Source organism: Molossus molossus, unplaced genomic scaffold (genome assembly GCF_014108415.1).
Source record: "Molossus molossus isolate mMolMol1 unplaced genomic scaffold, mMolMol1.p scaffold_m16_p_1, whole genome shotgun sequence".
Lineage (NCBI taxonomy): Eukaryota > Metazoa > Chordata > Mammalia > Chiroptera > Molossidae > Molossus > Molossus molossus.
In genome coordinates this window covers 120,956,600-120,982,924 of record NW_023425344.1, presented here as the reverse complement: position 1 = coordinate 120,982,924, position 26,325 = coordinate 120,956,600, and the positions used below count along the sequence as shown (strand labels likewise).

At 42.8% G+C, this 26,325-nt stretch overlaps 1 protein-coding gene across 3 annotated transcripts in view; it reads right to left on the bottom strand.

The window, feature by feature from the left end:
- Positions 1-26,325, bottom strand: part of SCAMP5 (secretory carrier membrane protein 5) — a 50,070-nt gene that overhangs the window by 12,525 nt on the left and 11,220 nt on the right. Inside the window, exons 1-2 of one of the 3 annotated variants that reach the window (XM_036278578.1) lie at positions 14,967-15,090; positions 9,505-9,590 (exon numbers count right to left, since the gene is read on the bottom strand). The gene's annotated coding sequence lies outside the window, so the exon portion shown is untranslated. Of the gene's footprint in view, positions 1-9,504; positions 9,591-14,966; positions 15,091-26,325 lie in introns of those variants that run through there. The other 2 variants (XM_036278593.1, XM_036278584.1) reach the window with 2 other exon arrangements.

Sequence of the window (26,325 nt, the reverse complement as noted above, 5' to 3'; positions counted from 1 at the left end):
TTATTTGTTGCACAGGAGCAATTCTTAACTTTATTCATTTATAAACATTTTATAATTCTGCAACTATTTTTATTTTATTTATTTATTTATTTGTTTATTTATTTATTTATTTTTGAATAACCAGATCAAGCTTTATTGGGTACACTCTGGGCGGGTTCACAGACTCTGGAGTTCAAGTCCTAGAAGCTGCTCTGCAACTATTTTTTAAAAATACTGATATGTAAAGATCTGCACATACTTTTGTGTATATAATGTCTTATATATTCAAAAACTTACACCAGAAATAAAAGTAAACTATAAAGTTGAAATAAACAAAAACAAATGAAGCTGACACAACCACGGAAAAAAGATTTAGCCAAGGGCAATTCCCCTCCCCACTGCAGGGAATCTGTCTATTTTTCAAATAAACTTTGCTCTCACTTGAAATAAATAAATAAATAAGATTTAGTCAAGTAACTTGTCACAGTACTCTGTGTTCTCTCGGAAGGATATATCTCAAGGACAAAGCTAACTGAAAAAAATATCTTTTTATTTTTAATATGTTTTTATTGATTTTTTAGAGAGACAGGAAGGGAGAGAAATAGAAACATCTATGTGAGAGAGAAACATCAATTGGCTGCCTCCTGCACACCCCACATTGGGGATCTAGACTGCAACCCAGGCATGAGCCGTGACCAGGAATTGAACCGGGACTTCTCAGTCCATGGAATGATGCTCAATCCACTGAGCCACACCAACCGGGCATGAAAAAATATCTAATATATTAGTAGGTTTTCTGTTACCATTGGTATAATGTGGTGATTCTGAAACTTTGTCATGTGTAGTACAGGAGAAAGCATATGAGTAAATGTGTGTTATTGGGAACCTGGGTTCTCACTGTTAGAGTATAAAGATAGAATATGGAATGTAGGAAGGTAAAAAAAAAAGCCCTATGATGTTGGATTTGAATTGGAGGTATCAGTATGAATGCATGACTTAAAAAATATATATGGCTGGTCCCAAGCCAAGACAAATACAAGGGTAGTCTAGAATATCTTGTAGTGCCAGAAACAAGCAGATATTCAACAAATGAGGACATGTCCAAAGGGCACCAGTCAGAAGTGGCTATCACCAGCCAAATTTCAGACCATTAAGAGTATCAAAGGATCATTAAAAAATACTATGAACAATGATACGCCAACAAATTGGACAATCTAGGCAAAATGGACAAATTTCTAGAAACACAGTCTCCCAAAACTGAACTGGGAAAAGATAGAAAACTTCAACAGACCAATAACAACTAAGGAAATTGAAGATGTAATCAAGAAACACCCAGCACACAAAAGTCCAGGCCCAGACAGCTTCACAGGGGAGTTTTACCAAACATTCAAAGAAGATCTAACACCCATTCTCCTCAAACTATTCCAAAAAATCCAAGAAGAAGGAAGACTTCCAAACTCACTTTATGTGGCCAACATAATACTAACTCCAAAACCAGATCAAGACACTACAAAGAAAGAAAACTATTTGCCTGGCCGGTGTGGCTCAATGTTTGAGCGTCGAACCATGCACCAAGAGATCACCAGTTTGATTCTAGGTCAGGGAACATGCCCAGGTTGTCAGCCAAATCCCCAGTAGGAGGCATGCAGGAGACAGCCAGTCGATGTTCTCTCTCATCGATGTTTCTATCTCGCTCTCGCTATCCCTTCTTCTCTAAAAAAAAAAAAAAAAAAAAACAATCAATAAAAAGAAAAAAATAGAAAGAAAACTATAGGCAACATCCCTGAAGAACATAGATGCCAAAATCCTTAAAATAATATTAGCAAATTGGATCCAGCAATACATCAAAAAAATTATTCACCATGACCAAGTAGAATTCATTCCAGGGATGCAAGGCTGGTACAATATTCACAAATCAATAAATGTGATACACCACATAAACAAAATGAAAGATAAAAGCCATATGATCATATCAATAAACACTGAAAAAGCATTCAACTAAATCCAGCACCCATTTCTGATAAAAACACTCAGCAATGTGAAAATAGAGGGATCATATCTTGACATAATAAAGGCCATATATGAAAAACCTACAGCCGACATCATACTCAATGGGCAAAAACTACAAGCATTTCCCTTAAGAACAGGAACAAGACAGGGAGGTTCACTTTTGCCAATAACATCGTGCTGGAAGCCTTAGCCACAGCAATTAGACAAGAAAGAAAAATAAAAGGAATCTAAATTGGAAAGGAAGTAAAACTGTCATTTTGGCAGATGACAAGACATTGTACATAGAAACCCTAAAGACTCCATCAAAAATCTACTAGATTTAATAAATGAATTTGGCAAAGTAGCAGGATACAAAGTTAACATCAAGAAATCAATGGCAGCCATAGCCAAGTTGGCTCAGTGGTTAGAGGATCAGATTGCAGACCAATAGGTTTGATTCTCAGGACCGCAGGCCGACGCTCTAACCGCTGAGCCAAACCGGCCAGGGCAATAGGTTTGATTCTGATCAAGGGCACGTACCTCCATTGCGGTTGTCCCCGGCCCAGGTCGGGGTCATGCAGGAGGCAACCAGTCAATGTGTCTCTCTCACATTAATGTATCTCTCTCTCCCCCTCCCTCCCACTCTGTCTGAAAATAAATGGAAAAATATCTTCCGGTGTGAGGATCAAAAAAAAAAAAAATTGACAGCATTCTTTTTTTTTTTTTTTTTTTATCCTCATTCGAGGACATTTTTCCACTTTTTGTACAGACTGAGTGGGAGGGAGAGAGAGGAAGAGAGAGAGGGGGAAACATCGATGTGAAAGGGACACATCGAGTGGCTGCCACCCGCACGACCAACCAGGGCCGGGGACAAACTGCAACCGAGGTACATGCCCTTAGCGGGAACCGAACCCGGGTCTCTCCGGACCGCAGGCGGACGCTCTAACCGTTGAGCCAAACCGGCCAGGGCTGACAGCATTCTTATATGCCAATAATGAACTCTCAGAAAGAGAAACTAAAAAAACAATCCCATTTACCATTGCAGCAAAAAAAACTAAGATATCTAGGAATAAATTTTTTTTTCTTTTTTCTTTTATTTTTTATTTATTTATTTTTTAAATCTTTATTGTTGGATCTAAAATGTATTACAGATGTTCCACATTTTTCCCCCATTGACCCCCTCCTCCCCACTCCCACCCCCCTCCCACCTTTTCCCACACTATTGTGTATGTCCACTGGTTATGCATATAAGTTCTTTGGTTTATTTCTTCCCACCCCCCAAGCCCTTTCCCTTTGAGGTTTATCAGTCTAGCAATGAATTTGTACTTCTTAATCCCTTCACCTTTTTCACCCATTCCCCCAATCCCCCTCCCAACTGGCAACCAACAAAATGTTCTCTGCATCTATGAGAATGTTTCCATTCTACCTGTTCATTTTGTTTGTAGATTCAATTGTCGATAGATATATATTCATTGCCATTTTGTTTGTTCATATATTTTATCTTTTTCTTCAAAAAGACCCTTCATCATTTCATATAATAACAGTTTGGTGGTGATGAACTCCTTTAACTTTTTCTTGTCTGGGAAAGTTTTTATATGGCCATTGATTCTAAATGACAGCTTTGCAGGATAGAGTAATCTTGGTTGTAGGTTCTTGCTTTTCATCACTCTAAATATTTCTTGCCACTCCCTTCTGGCCTGCAAAGTTTCTTTTGAGAAATCAGCTGACAGCCTAATGGGAACTCCCTTGTAGGTAACTAGCTGCCTTTCTCTTGCTGCTTTTAAGATTCTCTCTTTGCCCTGGCCGGTTTGGCTCAGCGGTTAGAGCATCAGCCTGCGGTCCGGAGAGACCCGGGTTCGGTTCCCGCTAAGGGCATGTACCTCGGTTGCAGTTTGTCCCCGGCCCTGGTTGGTCGTGCGGGTGGCAGCCACTCGATGTGTCCCTTTCATGTCGATGTTTCTCTCTCTCTGTCTCTCCCTCCCACTCTATCTGTGCAAAAAACGGAAAAGAATGTCCTCGGGTGAGGATAAAAAAAAAAGATTCTCTCTTTGTCTTGAACCTTTTGCATTTTGATGATGATGTGTCTTGGTGTGGGCCTCTTGGGGTTCATCTTGCTTGGGACTCTCTGTGCTTCCTGGACTTGTATGTCTGTTTCCTTCACCAAGTTAGGAAAGTTTTCTGCCATTATTGTTTCAAACAGGTTTTCAATTTCTTGTTCTCGCTCTTCTCCTTCTGGCACCCCCAAGATGCGACTGTTGGCACGCTTGAAGTTGTCCCAGAGGCTCCTTACACTATCCTCATTTTTTTGGATTCTTTTTTCTTTTTGCTGTTCTGATTGGGCATTTTTTGCTTCCTTATATTCCAAATCGATGGTTTGCTCCTTGGATTTACGTACTCTATTATTGAAGCTGTGTAAATTATTCTTTATTTCAGTTAATGCCTCCTTCAATTCTAACTGTGTATCCATGATTTCTGACTGGTCCTTTTTTATGCTCTTGAGGCCCTCCCTAAGTTCACTGAGGTTCTCACTAAGTTCATTGAGCATCCTTATAAGCAGTATTTTGAACTCAGTATCTGTTAGGTTGCTTAATTCCATTTCGCTTAGTTCTTTTATTGGGGTTTTGTTCTGTTCTTTCATTTGGGACCTGTTTCTTTGTCTCCTCATTTTGGCTGCCTCCCTGTGTTTGTTTCAGTGTATTACTTAATGAGAGGTATGGGGCTCGCTGAGACCAGATGCTGCTCGTTTGAAAGAATTTAGGAAAAACCTGAAGCAGGATCCAAGACATACCAATCCTATGGTTAAGCAAGTGGCAACAGCTTGGGTGGGCTTGAAAGTTGGGCGGGGTGGGGCGGGGCCTCAGGGAGTCACCAGGGCGGGGCCTCCAGTGTGAGCCAGGTTGCTGGAGTCCTAGATATGGTAACTGTCTGCCCCCCGGGAAGGGCTCACCAAAGGACCAAAGGCCTCTTACAGCATGTTTGTCCTGGAGAAAGCCCCCTCTCCAGTGCCAAACGGCTCAGTTCTTTCCTGTGTGTCTCTGGTACCCCTCGAGCTGCCTCCCCTCCAAGCTTAGAGGGAGAGAGTCCGATAAGTCCGTGCGCGGGCCCTTTAAGGAGCTGCCTGGGGCTCCAGCCGCTTCAGCCTCCCTGAGCCTCAGTTCCCACTGGTTTTTCCAGCCAGAAGTTATGGAGACTTCTCTTCCTGGCACTGGAACCCTGAGTGGGGCACCTGGTGTGGGACGGGGACCCCTCCGTCCTCAGGAAGGACCTTCCCAACCGAGGTGTCCTCCTGATTTTTATCCGCCACACTTGGGTGTGGGACCAGCCCGTCGCGCCGCCGCCGCCGCTGCCGCTGCCGCTGCCACTGCCACTGCCACCGCTGCCCCTCGCGCCTCCGCCCCTCCTACCAGTCTCCATGTGGCTGCTGCTTTAATTTCGTAGTTATAGGACTTCCATTCAGCTTGATTTCAGGTGTTTTTGAATGATGGTTGTTCTGTAGTTTAGTTGTAACTTGGATGTGGTTGTGGGAGGACGCGATACGATGTTTACCTACCCGCCATCTTGACCAGAAGTCTCTAGGAATAAACTTAACCAAAGAAGTAAAGAACCTATTCTCAGAAAACTACAGGACATTGAAAAAAGAAATAGAGGAAGATATAAAAAAGTAGAAGCAGCCCTGGCCAGTTTGGCTCAGCGGTTGGAGCGTTGGCCTGCGGTACAGAGAAACCCAGGTTCGGTTCCCGCTAAGGGCACATACCTCAGTTGCAGTTTGTCCCCGGCCCTGGTTGGGTCGTGCGGGTGGCAGCCACTCGATGTGTCCCTTTCACGTCAATGTTTCTCTCTCTCTCTCTCTTCCTCTCTCTCCCTCCCACTTTGTCTGAACAAAATATGGAAAAATGTTTTCAGGTGAGGATAAAAAAAAAAGTGAAAACACATAGTTCATGGATTGGAAGAATTAACATCATTAAAATGTCCATATTACCCAAAGCAATCTATAGATTCAATGCAATTCCCATTAAAATACCAACGACATATTTCATGGAATTAGAATAAATACTCCAAAAGTTTATATGAACTAAAAAAGACCCTGAATAGCCACAGCAATCTTGAAATATAAGAACAAAGTAGGAGGGATCACAATGCCAGATATCAGATTATACTACAAAGCCATAGTAATCAAATATGGCTTTGGCCCACAACCTGGTACTGGCACAAGAACAGGCATATAGATGAATAAAACAGAATAGAGAACCCAGAAATTGACCCAAGACATTATGCTCAATTAATATTTGACAAAGGTGGCAAAAGCATACAATGGAGTAAAGACAGCCTCTTTAACAAATGGTGTTGGGGAAATTGGACAGCTACATGCAAAAAAATTAAACTAGACCACCAACTTACACCATACACAAGAATAAACTCAAAATGGATAAAAGACTTAAATGTGACTCGTGAATCCATAAAAATTCTACAAGAAAATGCAGACAACAAAATTTCAGACATCATACACAGAATTTTCATTGATACAACACCTAAGGCAAGAGAAACAAAGGAAAAAATTAATAAATGGGACTAGATCAAACTCAAAAGCTTCTACACAGCAAAAGAAACAAGCATCAAAATGGAAAAGGGAACCCACTGTATGGGAGAGCATAACTGCCAATGATACATCAGATAAGGGGCTAATTTCCAAAGTACATAGAGTACTCATACAACTCAACAAAAGGAAGACAAAGAATCCAATTTAAAAATGGGCATAGACAACAATGCTGGGGGGGGCAGGATCAGGAGGGGGGTGTCAATGGGGGGAAAAGGAGAAACATCTATAACAAAAATAAATTAATAAAAATTGCAAAAAAATTGAGTATCAAAAGTAATGATAGCCCTGGCCGGTTTGGCTCAGCGGTTAGAGCATCGGCCTGCAGTCCAGAGAAACCCGGGTTCGGTTCCCGCTAAGGGCATGTACCTCGGTTGAAGTTTGTCCCCGGCCCTGGTTGGTCCTGCGGGAGGCAGCCACTCGATGTGTCCCTTTCACATCGATGTTTCTCTCTCTCTCTCTCTCCCTCCTGCTCTATCTGAACAAAGAATGAAAAAGTGTCCTTGGGTGAGGATAAAAAAAAAAAAAAGTAATGATAACAAGAACATACTGAATTTTTTAAAATAATTCATGAGTCTAAAGTCACACTTTTTTTTCTCTCTCTTTTTCTTTATTGATTTTAGTGAGAGAGGAAGGAAGAGGAAGAGAGAGATAGAAACATCGATGAGAGAGAACATCAGTTGGCCATATCCTGCATGACCCCAACTGGGGATGTGGCCCACAACCTGGGCATGCACCTTGATCGGGAATCAAACCAGCGACCTCTTGGTGCATGGGTTGATGCTCGACCACTGAGCCACACCAGCCGGGCAACACTCTTATATTTGAAAAGAGAGAGGAAGGAAAAAAGAAAGCTCTTCTTTGTAGAAGGTGCTAGTTGTAAATGTAAACAGAGTAAAAGAATTAAAAGACTCTCCCAATTTTACAATCATTAAGGAAATAGCTGATTCAGGCATGGATCGTCAATAGATGCTAAACCTTTCACTGGGAGAAAGATTGCTGGGTGAAAGAGTCACAGAGTCTCAAAGTACTAGTCCAGAGATGACTTAATTACAGAAGGAAACAGGCTCTTACACTGTGTAGAAAGCTAGCAGATGCCACCTTAACCAGATGGTCAAACTAAACCTCATCAATAATGGGATAAATGGATATTATAGCGTCCCAATGTGATTCAGAGAGATTGGCACAGCATCACCTGTGTAGTATTCCTGTCCCAAAATGTTTAACCTGAATCTAATCATAAGGAACAATCAGAGAAATCCAAATTGTGAAGCATTCTAAAACATACACTGACCTGGACTGTTAACAAAAAAATAAATAAATAAATAAATAAAGCCTACATCCCTAAGGGCAAAAATAATTATAAAGAAATAAGGGATTGTCTAAACTAATGGAAACTAAGGTTACATGGCAATGAAAACTAACAGGTAAACCTTGATTAAGGAAAACACTATAAAGAACATCATTAGAATAACAAAGGAAACTTGAATATAGACTCTAAACTAGATAATATTATTGTGTCTATGTTATATTTCTAGGGTGTAATAATGGTACCGAGGTTATAGGACAATGTCCTTGTTGTTAGGAAATATGTGCTCAAGTGTTTAGGGATAAAGCATCATGATGTCACTTCAAATAGTCCATAAAATAAAAAATAATGAATGGATAGATATAGACAGAATCAAAGCAAATGTGACAAATGTTAACAACTGGTGAATCTGGGTGAAGCCATACAGCAACAAGTGTCCCTTTTAATATTTCTTCAACTTTGCCATGAAAGTTGAAACATATGAATAATGTCAGTCATAGGTGGGTTATAACACATTGAAAGAAAAGAATGCACAGGTCTAGGATGACATACAAAAGAAAGAAAGAGGAGGGAGGGAAAGTTGTAATAGTAGAAAGAATCACTGAATTTTTTTTAATTTATTTATTTTTTAATATATTTTTATTGATTTTCTAGAGGGAGAAGAAGAGAGAGAAACATGGATTGGTTGCCTTCTGCATGCCCCCTACTGGGGATCGAGCCTGCAACCTAGGCATGTGCCCTGACCAGGAACAGAACCAGGACCTCGAGTCCATCGGGATATCGCTCAGTCCACTGAACCATACCAACTGGGTTCACCAAATTTTTTTCAAATCACCATTTGCAACCCTTGTGTGAGAATTAATACAAGCAAGGACAATCAATGGCTGTTAATAGGAGAGTAACACAGTTTGAGTGCCGCCCCCCAAGATTATTTATTAATCACAACAGAGAAAAAGTAGTTCAATAATGAGAATTTCTGGCAGACCAAGAGACCAAACTTAGCATTTCTGATAATGGAACTAAAGGACATCATGCACCTACTGATGTGATATACACAGAAAGACACAAGATTATCTATGTAGTGCTGTTGTCAAAATGTTTACTTTGAAAATATTATGAAAAAAAACAACCTGACAAATCCAGATTGTGGGAAAATCTCTAAGACAAATGATAATGTCATGGAAGACAAAAATTGGTAGGGGACTCATCTAAATTAAAAGAGGCTTGGCCCAGGCTGGTATTGCTCAGCAGTTAGAGCGTCAGCCTGCAGTCCAGAGAGACCCCGGTTCAGTTCCCCCTAGGGGCACATACCTCGGTTGCAGTTTGTCCCTGGCCCTGGATGGGTCGTGTGGGTGGCAGCCACTCGATGTGTCCCTTTCACGTCGATGTTTTTCTCTCTCTCCCTCCCACTCTATCTGAACAAAAAATGGAAAAATGTCCCGAGTGAGGATAAAAATAAATAAAAGAGGCTTAAGTGACACACAATCAAATGCAATGAGTGATCCTTTAGTGAATCCTGGAATTTTAAATCACAGTTCTAAAGGACATTTTTAGGACAAGTAGAGAAATGTGAACACAGATTGCATAATAGATATCATTATCCAATATTAAATTTGTTAGGTGTTGTGGTTACCTAGTAGAATATCTTTGTTCTTAGGAGATACATGCTGAAGTATTTACAGGTACAGTGTCTTGTCTGCAACTTATTTTCAAATGGTTCTGAAAAAAAAGTAGATAGATAAAGCAAGTGTCACAATATATTAACAATTGATGAATCTAGGTAACATACCTTAGTATAGGTGTTCACTGCACTGTTTTTTTGTTTTTGTTTGTGTTTTTTTAGCATGTTTTATTGTTTTTTTAAGAAAGAGAAGAAAGAAGAGAGAAGCATCAATGTGAGAGAGATACAGTGATTGGCTGCCTCCTGCACATCCCTGCCCTGGGGATCAAGTCTGAATCCCAGCATGTGCCCTGACCAGAAATTGAACCAGGATTCGATTAATCCATGAGACAATGCTCAGTCCACTGAGCCACACCAGCCGGGCATTGCACAGTTCTTTAAACCTTTCTGTAGCTTTGAAATTTTTCAGATTAAATATTGAGGGGGGAAAATTACACACACACACACACACACACAGAGGGTAGGGTAAAAAAGTAGGTTTACAGTTGTGTGTATGTGAAACACCGAGCTTATTCTTGTATTATTATTTATTAATCATTGTATTATGTTCCATACAAATAACTGTAAACCTACTTTTGCCCCACCCTGTATATATTTGTATTTGGTAATATATACACAAAGAATCTCTAGCACAATATCAATAAAAAAATAACTGTGACTCCCTGGGGGACAGAGAAACCAAACAGATGTGCAGCAGGGGAGGAGGGATTGTTACTATGTATCTTTATACCATCTACCCAAGACACCATGAATTTTAAGATAGAGCATTAATTTTATTTATCAAAAGGAAACAAAAATACTGCCATCATGTCATTTTAAGATGCCAAAAATTTTAAGACACAGATATTAAAATGTTTTCAGAAATATCAAAATGTTCATCTTAGTACTGATGAATTTTGGGACATCTTCTCAAATTATGAATCATGTGAATGTACTTATTACCTGTTCAAAAAATAAATGGGGGGTTAGAGGGTGAGGCAGAAGAGGATGAGCTGGCAAAGAATGAGAAGCAGCAGCTAATGAGGCAGGAGGAAAACCAGAAGAGAGTAGAGTCTCTAAAGTCAGGAGCAAACAGTGAACAAATATGACAGCATGTTAAGAGCTGGGTTGAAAGTGTTTATTATACTCAGTAACATCAAGTCATCTGTGATCCCAGTGTGAATAATTTTGGTAGAGTGGCAGTGGGTGGCAGTCAAATTAGATCTATATTTGAACAAGCAAGCAGGTGTAGACAGCTCTTTGAAGGCTGCCTATGCCTAAGAAGAGAATAGAAAGATAAGGTACTAACTAGGTGGGATATGGGCTCCAGGAAGGACTAAGGCTGAGGGTTGTTTAAGATGGAAATGAGCTAGAGATGTGAATGATCCAGAGAAAAAGTTGCAATTACAATAGACAAAAGTTAACCCTGAAAAGAGAAGCAGCATGGGGTCCAGTGCAAGGAGGTAAGACAAGCCTCAATCCTAACAGGCAGGAAGGAGAACATGATGCAAGCAAATGCAGGCAGGCTTAAGGCCTTAAAAAGAAGAGTAAGAGTCCCATGTATCTGCTTCAATTTTCTCTGTAATACTGGAGATAGGCTGAAGTAGAGAGAGAGGAAGTCAGAGTACAGGACCCACCTAAGTCAATGAGCAATTACAACACTGCCTGAGAAGTGCTCTGGGAGAGCAAGTACAAAAAGCTGTGGGAACACAGAGGAGCACCTCTCTGATCTTTCCTGGAGGAACCAGGGAAATCTTCATACAACTGAATCCTGAAGGATGAGTAAAAGTTGGCTAGGGAAAAAGAGAATCAGGAAAGCAGGTGTGAAGATCAGGAGAGCAATAGCATGGTATATTCAAGGAACAGAAAGAAGTAGAACAAGGATGAAGCTCAAAGTGGAAGGAGGGACAGAAAAGCAAAAATAGGGCTAAGTGGGAGGAGCTAGGTCATCCTGGCCTTGAAGGCCATGGCCAGGATTTAAGCTTTATTCTCAGAGCCCTGCCAGCCACTGAAGGACTCTATTCTTCTTCATTTAAAAAACTACAGCCTTGCCCGGCTCAGTGGATTGGGCATTGTCCCGTGGATTGAGAGGTCACAGTTTGGTTCCCAGTCGGGGTACCTGTCCAGGTTGCGGGCTTGGTCCCCAGTGGGGAGGGGGAAGGGTACAGGAGACAGCCAATTGAAGTTTCTCTCTTACATCAATGTTTCTGTCTCTCTCTCCCTTCCTCTCTCTCTAAAAGATCAATGAAAAAAAAAAAAAAAAATATATATATATATACACACACACAGCCTTGAAATGTGTTTAATAAAATGAAAATACATTGCTTTTCAGCTATGTATAAAAATCTCAAGTTAAAAAAAAAATCAAAGTGCATAAAGTAGAAAATAAAAATTCTTTCAGAATCCACCTTTTCAGAGGCCAATCCTTTAACAGTTTGACCTTCAGGTTTTTGGTTGTTGTTTTTAATGTATATATGACAAAAATGAGATCATTTTATACATGCTGTTTTATAACCTGTTTTTTCCACTCAACAATATCTCATAAAAAGTTTTCATGTCAATTAATACAGTTAGTTATTTCCATTGTTTAATGACTGGTCAACCGAGTCAACAATGCCCATGGTTATGGAGCAGTCAGGTGTGACATGGCTGACTTGGCAATTAGGAGGTCTCAGCTTCAGGGCAGAAACCAGGCTGCCAAGAAATAAGAAAAACATGACCGAGAGAATGAAGGAACAAGTCTAGCAAACTAGTCTTTAAAAAAACTTGGCTGAAATTTTAATACACACACATAGAATATCAGTGACAACACTGAAACAAGTAGACATCTCTTGATAGTAAGATTAGAAGTTGTTTTCTTTCTTTTTATCTTTATATTCTAAGATTTCTACAATGACCATATATTATTTTTGTAATAAGACAAAGCCACTGATTTAAAGTCGCAGCAACACCCTGGCCGGTTTGGCTCAGCGGCAGAGTGTAGGCCTGCAGACCAGAGTTGCAGGTTCGATTCCGGCCAAGGGCACGTACCTCAGTTGTGGTTCGATTGCGGTTCATCTCCAGCTCTGGTCCGGGTCGTGCAGGAGGCAACCAGTCGATGTGTCCCTCTCACATTGATGTTTCTCTCTCTCTCTTTCTTTCTCTCCCTCCCACTCTATCTGAAGATAAATAGGAAAATATCATCCTCAGGTGAGGATTAAAAATAAAACTGCAGCAATTAGTTTTTCCAGATAAGAGTTGAGCTTATTCATAAGCTGATACAGTTAGAAGGGGAAACAGCTGATGAACATTGGCACCTTAGCAGACAGAGTAGGCATACTGGGATTCAAGAAGCGGGGAAACATGGGTGTGGTTCCACTTCTCCCACAAGCCCTCAACCACCCTTTCCAGGAAAAAGGGGTTTAGGGAAAGTAATCCAGGAGAAAAGTTTACATTTAAGCAGTAGGATGCTATACATCCCATTGCTTAAATTCTGAACCAGTTATTGAGCTAGTCACTCATTCTCATCAAATCTCTTCCTCAGTCTTTCATAAATGGAGGCTACTAGGAGGGACCCAACAAGCGCAGGACACAGGGCGGTATCAATCTACGTTCCTGCTTAAGACTTGGATACCCTTCCAAAGGGTGGGGGAGGAGCAACTGATGCCCTTCCCTAACAGGCTAAGCACACTGCTTCTATCAACTCTGCTGTCCCACAGCTCTAGGAAACCTTCAGAGACTCTAGGCTGTCAGCAGGGAAGGAATGCAGCCCCTAGAGGAAATGCTGTGGGGAAAGGGAGGTAGAGAGAGTGAGGAGAAAAAGAAAAAGGAGAACTAGGAGGGATGCTCTAAACTAGAACAAGCAGCTTCCTCAAGGGAGGTCAGTACTTAATCCTATTATTTCATCCCTAGAGAAAGGTGCTGGCAAAGAGATGCCCAGAGAGAGGAATTAACTTGTTCAGAGGTGGCTAGCCAGCTGAGGAAAGGACTCCATGGGTTTGCTAGACCTAAGAAGACCCTCTTTCTGTGGCCCATTCACTAGAGACACTCACTCACTCCTCTCTCAGCTCTGAGGACTTTGCCTTCAGGCTCACCAAACCCATATCAAATCTCAACTAGCAAGACTTGTGTAGCCCCATGCCCTGCCTAGTGTGACTGGTTTGGCTGAGCGTCATCCCATGCACCAAAAGGTCTCCAGTTGGATTCAGTGGATTCTTGTCAGGGCACATGCCTGGGTTGCTGGCTCAATCCCTAGTGGGGACATGCAGGGAGCAGCCCATTGATATTTCTCTCTCACACTGATGTTTCTCTATCTCCCTTTTCCTCTCTCTATAAAAACTAAATAAATAAAATATATTTTTTTAAAAGAAAAGACTTGTGTAGCCCCAAACAAAAGCATTTCCACCAGTAATGCCCCTGCAAGAACCATCTCCTTTCAGAGCCCTGCCTCTTGGGGGCAGAACCGGTAGGGCATAGGCTGCAAAATCTCCAGACTCTCCCACCCTAAGGGCTCATGTGGCTGGCCTCACAAGCAGGTTCCTCAACAGTTGTGCTTAATTCCCATCTCTATGCCTTGCCCATACCATTCCCCAGGAATGCCTTCCCTTGCCTTTAACCCATTCAAATCTCATCTCCTCCAGGAAGTCTCTTATTCACTTTCTCCTTGTACTCCTTGTGTCCAGGGAAAAGTCTGTCTGGCCCTCCCTAAACTCCCCATTCTAGAGCTGGGGCAATTCTCAATCTCTATTTGGTTCCCCCCAACCCCCAGACCAAGAGCTCCTGAAAGCAGGGGCAGGGACAGGTTCCCAAACACCTCACCCTCATCCTCATGACCGGCTCCTACCAGCGTTGAAATTAGCTACATGCGGCACACCTAACACACCACCTCAGCCCTGGTGGACCCCAGGTTCAAGCCAGTGTACCCATCCCCTCCGAAACCCTGAGGTGGCCCAGACCAGCCATCCAACGTTGGGTCGCCCCCCAGGAGGCAGAAGGGCAGGGGTAACAACTTGGGTCCACCTGCAGGGGCGCCTCTAGTGAGTAATGACCCAAAGGAGACCACAGTTACCCCGCCTCCAGTCGCCTCATCCTCTAATGAGTGAGTGCACCATCCCCAGGAAGAGGATGCCGGTTTCCAGGGAACTCCAGGTCGGGGGCTGGGGGAGGATGGAGGGCCCAAGGCCCAGGCTCCAGAATCCAGAGGTCTGACGTCACCCATGACACGGGTTCCCTCTGAGGGAGCTGAGAATGGTTTGAGGGCCAGAGGGCACCCGGAGCACTCTTCCCCCGCTCCAAATAGGGAAGGTGACCTGGACCCTCCACCTCTCCAACATCTCGGCCTGCCCCCTGCATCTAAAGGGGAAGCGTAGGGGGTACAAAGCTGGAGAAGGGGTGACTCTCACGCTGCGCTCAATTTCCCTGCAAAGCCTCCGCGGAGCCCTTAGGCCCGGACTCACCTGCTGCTGTCGCTCCGCTGCCCTAAGCTGCGCTGCACCTGGCGAAGCCGCGCAAAACCAGCTGCGAGCCGCTCTAAGGCTGTGAGCCGGGAGCGCGCGTGCTTGGAGCCAGTTCCTCGCTCGCCCGCACCGCCCCGGCCCTTAGCAGCTCTCGCGAGACTCACGCGCCACCTGTAAGGCTGTTCTCCCTGCTCTCGCGAGAAAGAAGACTAAGCAGTCCCCCGCACCTCACAGGAGCTATCCGAGGTCCTAAGTCCTGTCCCTGGCCCCATCAGGTGGCCGACAGCACCGCAGGGACAAAAGCAAGACGAAGATGTGAAGGAAGAGACCCAGAGATGGGAGCCTGGTACCAACAGCCAGAGCCTCAGCTTCCAAGTCTGTAAACTGGGGAAAATAACCTCCCATGCCAGTCCCAACGGCTTCTGGGATTTACCAGAAAGGAGGAGTGAGGAGTTTTGTGAGTAGGAGAGCAGGGTTACTGAGGAAGGTCCTTCAGATCCACAGGCCCAAAGTGACAGCAAGGGGAGGGAGGATGGGAGATCAGAGATGAGACATGAAGAGACCCAGAAGAGACAGAGAAAGACATGAGCACACAGATCTACGGAAAATTTAACATAGAAAGGCAAGAGAGCCGTGAACATCGAGGCATAGAAACACGGAGCAAGACGGGGATACAGAAACATGGAGAGATCAAGATTTGGAGGGGGGGAGGAGACATGGAAAGAGAGAAAGGAAAGGGAACACAATGAAAATTTTAAAAGATAAGAAATGGGGACAAGCAAGCTACACAAAGGAATAGAGAGAAGCTTAGAAAGAGAAAGAGCCAGAAAAAAAACGATGAAAGAGACTGTGATATGCATAGATGAACACCTAAAAAGAATAAAAACCAGCCTTGGCGGGTGTGGCTCAGTTGGTTGGAGCATTGTCCAGTACATTGGAAGATCAAGGGTTCCATTTCGATCAGGGCACATACCTGGGTTGTGGGTTTGATACCTGGTCCGTGTGTCCGTGTGTGTGCAAGAAGCTACCAATGTTTCTTTCGTTTCTCTCTCTCTCTCTCTCTCTCTCTCTCTCTCTCTCTCTCTCCTCTCTGTCTCTCCCCTTCCCCACACCCCTCTCTAAAATCTACTTTTGAAAAAGAATAAAGACCAAGGTAAATGTTTAAAAACCCAGAACTAATAATGGTTGAGAGATACCCCACTTGGAGTAATGGGGCTGGGAATGAAAGACAGTCCTTTATTGTGAGTGGTGCTTACAATGTAAACCTCCTGTGAGATCTCTCCAGCCAGGGCCACCCTCTGTCCTTCTAGCCAATATCTCTTGCCCTCCACAGTGCCCTCTACCCACACTATCCCAGGCCTGCAAGGGAACTTCAATGGGTGGGAGACACTGCAGGGATTCTTTGACCAGAATAAGGGCCCATTGTCTGGCTCCAGCCTGGTGGGAGTGGGGTCTCACTCCCACAGCTGGGGCAGAAAGGGGGCAGAAGGATAAAAGGCAGACAAGAACTACTGAGGGAGAGAGAGAAGGAAGGGAATCTCAGGGCCTGTGGAAAGTTGAGCAGCAAGCATAATCTAGCCACCAGACCACTTGTGGGGGAAGAGTCATGGGCTATGGGCAGGACAACAGAGTTCTGCTGTTGATCCTGTCCCTGGTTCACCTGCATGGTCACTGCTCTCAATCCCTACTATAATACAAGCTTTAGCCTGTTTACAGAGCTGTGGGGAGGACTCAATGAAATGATGACTAGGAACCTGAAGAGGTTATCAAGCATGGTTTTTAAAGGAGAGATGTTGAAAGAGAATAATACTTCAGTAGTGACAATTATTTAAATAAACTTTTATTCAACAAGCATGTGCTGATCACCTACTGTGAGAAAGAGCATAGTGCAGTGGTTAAGAACATGGACCTAGAAGGCAGACTGCTTGACCCTTCCCAGCTGTGTGAGGTACTCATCCTTACTGAACTTTAGTTTTCCACATATGTAAAATAAGGATGAAGATAATAGGACCTGTGTCTTAGAATTCCTGTGAGGATGAAATGAATTAACACATGTAGACATGTGTAACCCATGGGACAGTGCATGGTACTGTTTAATAAGTACTAGTTCACACTGTATGCCAGGCTCTGGGGACATATTTTTCTCATAGTGGAGTATGGGAGTAAAAGAGCCAGAGCCAAATTATGCAATAACACATTTAAAGCTTATTTTTCTCAAATGTGAATGTCATGTAGGCTCACATACCATTCACTAAAGCATGTCTTATGACTAATGCATGGATGACAGGAAGACATACTTCCTCTAGACACAGAGGATGCAAGTCATGACACTACGAGTGTTTAATGCTTTGCAGCAAGGAGGCAAGTAAATGGGAGCAGTAAACAAATCACCCATGGGGCCAGCTCCAGGCTCTTTGACTTTTCCTGCCTAGCAATGTCTGAATGAGGCATGTCCACCCAAGGGTCTCTGGGAGAATATCTATGTTACAGACCAGTAAACTATGAAAAATAAAAGAAGGTTAGCATTTACTGAACCCTTACTACATCTGAGTGGGATGCTAAGCTTCATGACTATCCTATTAATAACTGCTTTTCCCCCATTTTGTAGATGAGAAAAGTGAGGTTCAGGGAGATAAAATGATCTGCCCAAGGAAATAGAAGGGGTGTATCTTAAAAATGGAAAAACCAATATCTTTAAATTGGGTTTCCCCAGAAGCAGACATTGAAATAATGATGTGAGTACAAATGGTCTATTTGAGAAATGAACACAGGAAGAACTAGTAGAGGAATGGAGGAAGTTGAAACAAAGAAATAAAAGGAAACCACCCTGGCTGGTATGACTCAGTGGTTAGAGCATTGGCCCATGGACCGAAGGGTCCCAGGTTTAATTCCTGGTCAAGGGCACTATCCCTGACCCTATTCTGGGCATGTACAGGAGGCAACCAATCAGTGTATCTCTCTCACAATGATGTTTCTCTCTCTCTCTCTCTCTCTCTCTCTCTCTCTCTCTCTCTCCTTCTCTTTTTCTCTCTCTTTCCCTCCCTCCCTCCCTTCCTTCCTTCCTCCCTCCCTCCCTTCCAGTCCCTCTAAAAATCAATGGGGAGAAAAAAAGAAATAAAATAAAACCAATTCAGTGTGCAATAATGAACAGGCTACTACTGTGAAAAATGGGGACTTGATCCTACTGGGGACCTCCAGGACACAGAATACAATACAGTTGTCCCATCAAAGGAATGAGGAAACCAAGGGTTGAGGGCTGCTTCTGTCACTTCCAGACTTTCCTGTGTGCCATCTGAGCAGAGAAAGCCCTCAGGCAGAAGATTCCAGGAGCTTGCAATAAGAAGCCATCAGGAATAGCTAAGGGGGCATGGGAAGTATACTATGGAATAGCATCTACTACAACCAAGATCCGAACCCAAGTTTTGTCTGGCTCTCAAGTCACATCATGCTGCCTCTAAGGTAACCTATTAGTCCTGTGGAAATTGCAATATGAAGACTCCTTTTTTTTTTTTTTTTTCATCCTCACTCGAAGACACTTCTGCACCCATCTTCAGATAGAGCGGGAGAGACAGAGAGAAACATCAATGCAAGATCAACTGGTTGCCACCCACAGGATCCCAACCTGGGCCGGAGACAAACTGCAACCAAGGTACATGCCGCTAGCGGGAAACAAACCTAGGACTCTCCAGTCCGCAGGCTGGCACTCTAACCACTGAGCAAAACCAGCCAGGGCTGGAGACTCCTTTCTTAACAAAGAGCCTCTTACTCCAATTCACCCCACTCCATGCTCCAGATCTTATGAGATACCAAGTCCCTGTATATTTGATGCACAGCACTGAGTATACAGTGACACACATTCTTGCCGGCAGAGCCATGGCAATGTCAGAGCACCTTGTCCAGTCCACTCAATACCCAGGTGTGCAGCCCTGGCCAGTTTGGCTCAGCGGTTAGAGCGTGGGCCTGTGGTCCAGAGAGACCCAGGTTTGGTTCCCGCTAAGGGCACGTAACTCGGTTGCAGTTTGTCCCTGGCCCTGGTTGGGTTGTGCGGGTGGCAACCACTTGATGTGTCCCTTTCACATCGATGTTTCTCTCTCTCTCTCTCTTCCTCCCACTCTATCTGAACAAAAAATGGAAAAATGTCCTCGGGTGAGGATGAAAAAATAAATTAAAAAATACCAAGGTGTGCAATCTTGAAACTCTCAGAGTTCACTCTAGACCTTCCTATAGAGAGCCTCTACCCTACATACCTCTTTCCCACCACCACACTACCTGTGTTTGTCTTCTCTCCCCAACCAGAAAGGAAGTTCCCCAAGGCAAGCCACAAAATGGGAGAAAATATTTGCAAATCATATATCTGATCAGAGACTTGCATCTAGAATATATAAAGAATTCTTACAACAAAATAATAAGACAAATAACCCACTTTAAAAATGGGCAAACTGCCCCGGCTGGTTTGGTTCACTGGATCAACCCGCAGACCAAAGAGTCTCGGGTTTAATTCTGGTCAGGGGCATTTACTTCAATTGCGGTTCGATCCCTGGCCCTGGTTAGGGTTGTGCAGTAGATAGCCAATCGATGTATCTCTCTCGCATTGATCTCTCTCTCTTTCTCTTTCTTTCTCTCTCTCTCTCTCTCTCTACTTCCCTCCCTCCCACTCTGTCTGAAAAATCAATGGTAAAATATCCTCAGGTGAGGATTAAGATGGTCAAGATGGTGGCATAGGTAAACGTGGTATCGCGTCCTCCCACAACCACATCAAAGTTACAACTAAACTACAGAGCAACCATCATTCAAAACCACCTGAAATCAAGCTGAATGGAAGTCCTACAACTACAGACTTAAAGAAGCAGCCACATCAAGACTGGTAGAAGCGGGGGAGGCGGACAGGCTGGTCCCACACCCACGTGGGGCAGATAAAAATCAGGAGGATACGTCGGCCAGGAAGGTCCTCCCTGAGAACTGAGGGGTCCCTGTCCCACACCAGGTACTCCGCTCAGGGTTCTGGTGCCAGGAAGAGAAGTCCTCATAACTTCTGGCTGGAAAAACCAGAGAGAACTGAGGCTCAGAGAGGCTGAGGCAACTGGAGCCCAGGCAGCTCCTCTTAAAGGGCCCACACACGAACTTTTCTGACTCACTCCCTCTAAGCTTGGAGGGGAGGCAGCTGGGGGGGGGGGCGGTGCCAGAGACATACAGGAAAGAACTGAGCTGTTTGGCATTGGAGCGAGGGCTGGAGAAGGAGCTTTCTCTGGGACAAGTGTGCTGTCAGAGGCCTTTGTTCCTTTGGTGAGCCCTTCCCTGGGGCAGCAGACAGCCACCATATCTGGGACTCCAGCAACCTGGCTCACAATGGTTGCCCCGCCCTCGTGACTCCCTGAGGCCCCACCCCACCCAACTTCAGGCCCACCCAAGCTTTTGCCAGTTTCTTTACCATAGGATTGGCCTGTCTTGGATCCCGCTTCAGGTTTTACTAAATTCTTTCAAACAAGTAGCATCTGCTCTCAGATAGCCCCATACCTCTCGTTAAGTAATACACAGAAACAAACACAGGGAGGCAGCCAAACTGAGGAGACAAAGAAGCAGGTCCCAAATGAAAGAACAGAACAAAATACCAGGAAAAGAACTAAGTGAAATGGGGATAAGCAACCTAACAGATGCTGAGTTCAAAATACTGCTTATAAGATGCTCAATGAACTTAGTGAGAACCTCAACAAACTTAGTGAGGGTCTGAAGAGCATAAAAAAGGACCAATCAGAAATGAAGGATGCACTAACTGAAATAAAGAATCATTTACACAGATTCAATAGTAGAGTAGGTAAAGCCAAGAAGCAAACCATCAAATTGGAATATAAGGAAGCAAAAAACATCCAATCAGAACAGCAAAAAGAAAGAAGAATCAAAAAAAAAAAAAAAATGAGAATGGTATAAGGAACCTCTGGGACAACTTCAAGCATGCCAACATTTGCATCTTGGGGGTGCCAGAAGGAGAAGAGACAGAACAAGAAATCGAAAACCTATTTGAAACAGTAATGACAGAAACCTTCCCTAACTTGGTGAAGGAAACAGACATACAAGTCCAGGAAGCACAGAGAGTCCCAAACAAGATGAACCCCAAGAGGCCCACACCAAGACCCATCATCATCAAAATGCAAAAGGTTCAAGACAAAGAGAGAATCTTAAAAGCAGCAAGAGAAAGGCAGCTAGTTACCTACAAGGGAGTTCCCATTAGGCTGTCAGCTGATTTCTCAAAAGAAACTTTGCAGGCCAGAAGGGAGTGGCAAGAAATATTCAGAGTGACAAAAAAAGCAAGAACCTACAACCAAGAATACTCTATCCTGCAAAGTTGTCATTTAGAAAAGATGGCCATATAAAGACTTTCCCAGACAAGAAAAAGTTAAAGGAGTTCATCACCACCAAACCATTATTATATGAAATGTTGAAGGGTCTTTTTGAAGAAAAAGATAAAATATATGAACAAACAAAATGGCAATGAATACATATCTATCGCAACTGAATCTACAAACAAAATGAACAAGCAGAACAGAAACATTCTCATAGATACAGAGAACATTTTGTTGGTTGCCAGATGGGAGGGGGGTTGGGGAATGGGTGAAAAAGGTGAAGGGATTAAGAAGTACAAATTAGTTGCTAGACTGACAAACCTCAAAAGGAAGGGGGTTGGGGAGTGGGAAGAAATAAACCAAATAACTTATATGCATAACCAGTGGACACAAACAACAGTGTGGGAAAAGGCGGGAGGGGGGCAGGAGTGGGGAGGAGGGGGTCAATTGGGGAAAAATGAGGAACACCTGTAATACATTCAACAATAAAGATTAAAAAAATAAATAAGTAATAATAAATATAAAAATGGGCAAGGATCTGAGAATTTCTCCAGTGAAGATATACAGATGGTTTGATAAGCACATGAAAACATGCTCGATATCATTAGTCATCAGAGAAATGCAAGTCAAAACCACAGTGAGATATCACTTAACATCCACTAGAATGGCTATAGTCAAAAAGACTTAATAAGTATTGACAGGGATGTGGAGAAATTGGAACACTCATACACCACTAGTAGAAATGTAAATGGTGCAGCCACTTTGGAAAACAGTTTGACAGGTCCTCAAAAAGTTAAACATAGAGTTACATTTTGATCTAACAATTCTACTTCTAGGTATATACCCAAACAAAATAAAAATATATGTTCAGGCCCTGACCGGTTTGGCTCAGCGGATGGAGCATTGGCCAGCAGACCAGAGAGGCCCAAGTTTGGTTCCCACTAAGGGCACGTACCTTGGTTGCATTTTGTCCCCGGCCCTGGTTGGGGTCATGTGGGTGGCAACCACTCGATGTGTCTCTCTCACGTCGGTGTTTCTCTTTCTCTTCTTCCCTCTCTTCCTCCCGCTCTATCTGAAGATAAATGCAAAAATGTCCTCGGGTGAGGATAAAAGAAAAATTAAAAATACTGTATATGTTCACAAAACACTTACAAATTCATTGTAGCATTATTCATAGTAATGAAAAACTGGACATAGCCATCAACAAGAGAATGGTTAAACAAATTATTGTATATTCATACAATGTAATATGTTTCAACAATGAAAATGAATGTGTAGCCCTGGCTGGTTTGGCTTAGCAATTAGAGTGTCAGCCGGTGGATCAATGAGTCTCAGGTTCGATTTCGGCCAGTGTAGCTCAGTGGATTGAGCATTGTCCCGTGGACTGTGAGGTTCTGATTCAATTCCTGGTCAGGACATATGCCAGTAGGGGGTCGCAGGAGGCAGTCAATTGATGTTTCTCTCTCACATAGATGTTTCTCTCTCTCTCTCCCTTCCTCTTCCTCTAAAAAAAAATCAATAAAAATTATTTAAAAAGAAAGAAATACATACTTTATGATTCCACTTATATAAAGTTCAAGAATAGGAAAATTAATGTGATAGAAATCAGAACAATGGTTGCTGGTTGAGGGGTGCATAGATTGACCGGAAAGAGACAGAAAATATATTGCTGGGGTGATAGAAATATTCTAGATCTTGTTTTAGGTGGTAGTTACAGGGTATATAAAATTGTTAAAAGTTATCAAACTGGCCCTGGCTGGTGTGGCTTAGTTGCTTGGGAATAGTCCTGTGTACCAGTTTGATTCCTGGTCAGGGCACATGCCCAAGTTTCAGGCTCCACCCCCAGTAGGGAGTGTGCAGGAAGCAACCAATCAATGTTCCACTCTCACACTGATGATTCTCTCTCCCTTTTTATGTTTATCTCTTAAATAATCGATCTTTTAAATATTTTTTTAAAATTATTGCCTGGCCGGCGTGGCTCAGTGGTTGAGCATCAACTCAAGCACCAAGAGGTCACCAGTTCAATTCCGGGTCATGGCACATGCCCAAATTGTGGGCCAAATCCCCAGTGGGGGGCATGCAGGAGGGAGCCAATCGATGTTCTCTCTCATTGATTTTTCTATCTCTCTCTCTCTCCCTCTCCCTTCCTCTCTCTCTAAAATCAATAAAGAAAATAATTTATTTTAAAAAATTATCAAACTGAAAACAAGATCTGTGCATTTTACTGTACATAAATTATAACTCAGTAAGGTACTGTTAGCTTTTCTAAAATAGGGTCACTTGAGTCTAAGGAACAAAGACAATTCCTGACCTCTAACTTCTTGCCTACATATGAAGCCCTATCAATCCCCATGCTTCTCTGCTTCCCTTCCACCAACAGTGCCTCCAATAGACCATTTGGGGACACCTACACCAGCAGTGACTAATACTTGTAGAGCTAATTGACCAGGTACATTACTCTGCTGGCAGGTTTACTTCCAGACCACCATAATAAAGCGAATATCACAATAGTAAGTCACATGAATTTTTGGGTTCCCAATTATATAAAAAGTATGTTTACACTATACTGTAGCCTATTAAGCCTATTAAGTGTATTAAGTGTTAAAAAGTATATTACTTAATTTTAAAATGTTTTATCATTAAAAATTTCTAACCATTATCTGAGCCTTGACAAAGGTCATCACTGATCACAGATCACCATAACAAATATAATAATAATAAAAAGTTTGAAATATTGTGAGAATTACCAAAATGTGACATAGAGACACAAAGTGAGCAAATGAAGTGGGAAAAAAGTTTCAATAGACTTGTTCAGCACAGGGTTGCCACAAATCTTCAATTTCTAAAACACCTAATATTTGCAAAGTACAATAAAATGAAGCACAATAAAACTAGGTATGCCTATATCTTTACTTCCTGAAAATGTAATCATCTTTTAATTTTTTTTCTTTATTGATTTTAGAGAGAGAGAAAGGGAGAGGGAAAGAGAGATAGAAACATCAATGAGAGAGAACATTGATTGGCTGCCTCCTGCATGCCCCCCCACTGGGGATTTGGCCCACTACCTGGGCATGTGCCCTGACCAGGTATCAAACCAGCGACCTCTTGGTGCATGGGTTGATGCTCAACCACTGCACCACACCAGCCAGGTTGTAATCATCTTTTTTTTTTTTTTTATCCTCACCCGAGGACATTTTTCCATTTTTTATTCAGATAGAGCAGGAAGGAGAGAGAGGAAGAGAGAGAAACATCGATGTGAAAGGGATACATCGAGTGGTCGCCACCCACACAACCCAACCAGGGCCAGGGACAAACTGCAGCCAAGGTACACGCCCTAAGTGGGAACTGAACCTGGGTCTCTGTGGACCGCAGGCTGACGCTCTACCGCTGAGCCAAACTGGCCAGGGCCATCTTTTAAAATAACTTAGGCAAACATCAATTTTACATAATCCTTTTTAAGAGTAGGAGGAAATTGTAACTCTTCACTTAATTGCAGAGTCTAAACCATAAATTCAAATTATAGTGTTATTCCTATTGTCTTATTAAGCCAAGAAAGCCTATTACAGACTAAAAGAAGTGAATATGAATCTGTACATTCAAAAGGATACTTTGAAAACTCATTATATCACATTAGTACTTAACAGCAGTACGTAAATTATTTTCAAATGTGCTCCAAGGGTCACCTCTTCACTGAAGAATTAACCTTCAGAAGTCAAGTGACAAATATTAATATCTACATTTTACATGCTAGGAAATAAAGGCAAAGAAAGATTTAGGATTGAATAATCTATTCAAAGTTAAAAACAGTCTTTGTTTGAAATAAGACTCATGTGCCCTAAATTTCTTTCTATTGGGTTAGATTCATTAGTGAACATTTCTACCTATAAGCCAATTCACTTCAAAAAGTTACCTGTATTTTGTGTTCAATATCTTAATGTATTAGGGTACAAGAGCCCTGACTGGTTTGGCTCAGCAGTTAGAGCGTCGGCCCGCAGACCAGAGAGTCCCAGGTTCAGTTTCCGCTGAGAGCACATACCTCGGTTGCAGTTTGCCCCAGTCTTGGTTGGGGTCGTGTGGGTGGTGACCACTCGATGTGTCTCTCACACATCAATGTTTCTCTCTCTCTCTTCCTCCCTCTCTCCCTACCGCCAACCCCATCTTTGGAGATAGAGCCTGAAACCCAGGAACTGAACAGGCACCTCTCAGTCCATGGGACAACGCTCAATCCACTGAGCCACACTGGGCTGGGCTAAAGTTAATTTTTATAGAAATAACAATCTACTTTCCTTTTGCACTCATGTTTCTGTGGTTTAGTTATACTTGATTAAATTATACATATACTGTAACGAGTACAAAAGGCATTAACAGGTTTAAGAATGTGTTAGTCTGCCCATATGGTATGGCTCAGTGGTTGAGCATCATCCCATGTACCAAAAGGTCACCAGTTTGATTCCTAGTCAGGACACATGCCCAGATTGTGGGCCAAATCCCCAGTAAGGGGCATGCAGGAGGCATCCAGTCAATGTTCTCTCTCTTGTCGATGTTTTTTCTTTTTTTAATCCTCACCCCCCCAAAAAAAAAAAATCCTTACCCAAGGATATTTTTCCATTTATCTTCAGATAGAGTGTGAGGGAGGGAGGGAGATAGAGAGAAACATCAATGTGCAATATAAGAGAGACACATCAAATGGTTGCCTCCCACATGACCCCAATCAGGGGACTGAACCGCAACCGAGGTATGTGCCTGTGACCAGAATCAAACCCACAACTCTTTGGTCCACAGGCCAAAGCTCCAACCACTGAGCCAAACCAGCCAGGACTCTCATCAATGTTTCTATCTCTCTCTCTCCCTTTCTCTCTCTCTAAAATCAATAAAGAAAAAAAAAGATTGTATTAGTCCAAGTCTTCAGAGAAGTTGACACCAAGATGGGATTAAATATACAAGACATTTATTAGGGAATGACCAATTAAAGAAAATGATGAGGAAGCCAGGAGAGCCATCAGACTATGCTACAAGTCTGA